The sequence below is a fragment of the Chrysochloris asiatica genome, unplaced genomic scaffold, assembly GCF_000296735.1.
Source record: "Chrysochloris asiatica unplaced genomic scaffold, ChrAsi1.0 scaffold00077, whole genome shotgun sequence".
Lineage (NCBI taxonomy): Eukaryota > Metazoa > Chordata > Mammalia > Afrosoricida > Chrysochloridae > Chrysochloris > Chrysochloris asiatica.
In genome coordinates, this window is record NW_006408595.1 from 14,971,511 (window position 1) to 14,975,826 (window position 4,316).

Genomic DNA, 4,316 nt, shown 5'->3' on the forward strand with positions numbered 1-4,316 from the left:
TGAATATGTCAATTTGTGTCATGGCTCTTACTCTTGAGGATATTACCTAGTAGTGGGATGGCTGGATCATATAGGATTTCTGTTTCCAAGTTTTTACGAAAGCACCATAGAGTTTTCCAAAACGGTTGTACCATTTTATAGTCCCATCAGCAGTGTAGGAGAGTTATAACCTCTCCATACTCTAGCCAGCATTCTTACTTTCTGTTTGTGGACTTTGTAGTCATTACGGAGGTTGAGATAATATTTCATTGTTGTTTTGATTTGCATCTTTCTAATGGCTAGTGACTGTGAGCATTTATTCATGTGTTTTTTTGTGAAGTGTCTGTTCATGATCTCTGTCCATTTTACAATTGGATTATTTATCTTTTTGCTGCTGAGGTGTTGAAATGTTCTATAAATTTTAGAGATTAGTCCTTTTTCAGATATGTTATTGCCATTGTTTCTCCCACTAGTCTGTAGGTTCTTTTTTGACTTTTTTTGAGAAATCTTTTGATGCACATACATGTTTAATTTTTAGGAGGTTCCAATTGTCTAGTTTATTTTCTGCTGCTTGTGTATTGTCAGTTATGTCTGATAGTCCATTTATGACATAAATTGTTGTTGTTGTTAAGTGCCGTCGAGTTGGCTCCGACTCATAGTGACCCTGTATAGGTGTTCCGAGGAGCGGCTGGTGTGACTTAAACCATCGACCTTGCAGTTCATACTGACCTTGCAGTCCAATGCATTAACCCATAGTGTCACACCAGGACTCCATGACATAAATTAGGATCCCTAAATTTGCCCCTAAGTTTTTGTTGATGATCTTCATAGTTTTAGTTTTCACACTTTGGTTCACCTTCAGTTAATTTTTTTGTAAATGATATGAGGTATGGATCCTCTTCCATTTTTTCTGCAAATGGATATCTAGCTTTAGCAGTTGTTGTTGTTGTTGTTAAGTACCGTGGAGTCTGTTCCCGACTCAGAGTGACCCTGCACAGGGTTTCCGAGGCTGTAAATCTTTATGGGAGCAGAACGCCTCATCTTTCTCCCGCAGAACCACTGGTAGTTTCGAACTGCCGACCTTCGGTACCATTTGTGAAAGAAATTCTTTCCCATTTAATGGATTTCAGACCTTTGTTGAAGATCAGCTGTCCCCAGATGGATGGATTTTCTTCTGGGTTCTCAAATCTGTTCCATAGGTCTATGTGTCTGTCATTATATCAACATTAGGCTGTTTTGACTACCATGACTGTATAGTAGATTTGAGGTTTTGAAGTGTGAGGCCTCCTACTTTGTTTTTCTCTGTTAGTAGTACTTTGCTTATCCAGAGTTTCCTTCTTTTCCATATAAAGTTAATGATTAGTTTTTTTGTGTCTTTAAAGAATGATGATGGAATCTGTCAGGATTGCATTAACAATTGAGCATGGTGCCTCCATAAGATAAGCACTGAACTGTGAACCACAAGACCTGTGGTTGAGCCTGCCAGTTGTTCCATGGGAGAAAGATGAGGCTTTCTACTCTCACAAAGATTTAAAAAAAAAAAAAAAGCCTCAGAAACTCTATGCAGGGTCACTATGAGTTGAAATCGACTCGAAGGCACTTAACAACAACAACAACAACAACCAGATGACTCTAGCACATCAGTGAAATATTTAAAAAGGACAGAATTATCATTATTTGCAAAGTAGGGTATATTTCTGACTGTGCCTCAACTTTTAGGGAGGCCAGAACGTCTACCAAATCTTTCCCATTAGGAGGGAGGATGTTGCAGGAAATACTTCTGATCCCACCTCTGTCTACCTCTACCCTAGAAATATTTTACATATTTTTTAATCAGGCACCAGTTATGTATATTATGGGTCAATCTTATAAAAATCATGTCTTACCTCATTGTATTGCCATCAACTCACTGCAGCAGGTAAGAGGCAATTTCATGGAGCTTGAGGAAGAACTAGCCCAGGAAAGGCAATTTGATGTTGGGGTACACTCTGAAAGAGAAGATGTTACTTTTAACTTATATAATCATCCCCATGACATTTCTCAAGCCATTCCACACGAATGTCTACTCAGAAAAAAATGTCTTTACCCTGTACAGCACAATTGGCAAAGCATTAAGCTACTAGCTGAAAGGCACTTTAGAAGACAGGTATGGAAATGTGCTTCTGAAAGCTCAGAGCATAGAAATCCTATGGAGCACACATAGGATTGCTATGAGGCCTAATCAATTAGATGACAACTAATAAATAGCTTACAAAGCTTATTCATATAAAGTATACCATTGATCCTTACAACAACCCTATGAAATTGATATTGTTTCCATTTTACAAATGAGGATACTGAGGCTTAGAGATTACTCAAGGTTATACAGCTAGTAAATGAAAGCAATAAGACTCAGGCCTTTCTAAGTCCTTAGAATATCTTTTCTAAGGTGCTTACGACATACACTTACCCAAGTTGTCTTGTATAACCACCTCAAATAAGTTATTCATTAGTGCCCCACTATTCATTAGTGCCCCACATAGTAAAGAATATGCATGTTGTTGTTGTTAAGCACTATTGAATCAGTTTGAACTCATAGCAATCCTACATATAACAGAATGAAATACTGCCCAGTCCTACGCCATCCTCACAATTGCTCTGTTCGAGCTCATTGTTGCTGTCACTATGCCAATTCATCATGTTGAGCTCTTCCTCCTTTTCTCTGACCCTTCACTTTACTAAGCATGATGTCTTTCTCCAGGGAGTTGTCCTTCATGATAATATGACCAAAGTACTAGAGGCAAAGTCTCACCAGCCTCACTTCTAAGAAGCATGCTGTCTCTACTTCTTCCAAGACAGATTTGTTCATTCCCCTGAGAGTCCATGATACTTTCAGTATTCTTTGCCAACACCATAATTTAAATGCATCAATTCTTCTCTGGTCTTTCTTATTCATGGTCAAACTTTCACATGCATATGAGGTGATTGAAAATAGCCAAGGCTTGGGTCAAGTGCACCTCAGTCCTCAAAGTGACATCTGTGCTTTTGAATACTTTAAAGAGGTCTTTTGCAGCACATTTGCCTAATGCAGTGTGTTGTCTGATTTCTTGTGACTGTGGATATAAGCAAAATGAAGCCTGTGACAATTTTAATCTTTTCTCTGCTTATCATAATGTTTGCTATTAATTGTTCCAGTTATATTTGGTAGACATAATCAACACAAAATAAAACCGAAAATAGATAAAACTGTATGTGGTAAGATGAAGATTTACAAATTTGATCTGGGCCACTAGAACTTGATAAAAGTAATGCTCACAAAAGAAAACTCACAATAGTGTAAACTACTATTTGTTTTGATTTAGATGTAAAATTGCTTGATCAAACAAAACTGATTAAGTTACACATCAATGAATTTTCTATAGAAGTCCTGGCCTGAGTCTTATTGCTTTCATTTACTAGCTGAAATTCATACTTACCAAATTTGCAGTTGTACAGACATGGCTAGATTGACTGCTCTTCACCAGTATTTACAATAAAGTAAACAATATGCAATTGGCTTATCATTCGGATTACTACAAAGTTACTTTTCCTGATTTCAGCTGAACCGGTAACCAAATACTGAGAAGATTGAATCTACATGCAAGGAATGGGTTGGAATAAAACCAAAACCAAAACCCCATGCAGGCCAATAGTTTACAAGATTGTTCACCCAATTATGCCAGCAGGTCCTAAACTGTAACATTTCTAACCATTGCATTCGATTCTTACCAGCAAGGCCTTAGACATTTATGACCTTTTAATAAAACACAGGGACGTAACTTTCTGCAAAGGAATGGCTCTCTAAATGGATCGAAAACCCAGTTAGCTCAACTTTGTTTGGCTTATTTAATTAATATGGTTTGGCTTACCACATAATATTTGTCCAGTTTTCTTACCTGGGTAGGGAGGTTTTTAGTAGAGGTAAGATTTCCTAGCCAGGGAATTTTGCAAATAAAGTGTCAATTGTATGACTGTCTCAATTTGGATTTTGATATGATGTTTTAAATTGTCCAATTAATTACTGGGTCATTGATTTGAAAGCTTATGGTTTACAATGTTTTTTCAATTTTACTTGAGGAGCTCTATTTCTTGAGTTGCTCAGAATGATAGCATCCTTGAAACAATACAAATTTACCCATGGTTGTGAATGCCAGTTTTGGTTTTTGGTGAATGTAAAATCAAATCACATCAATTTACATACACACAAAAGCAATAAAAAACATGGAATGGTCCTTAGGCATATACTTATGGGTTAAACCCAAGTTCTTATTCAGTAATGATTAGGTAGAATCTCCCAATATTTAGAAAAGCTGAAAGTA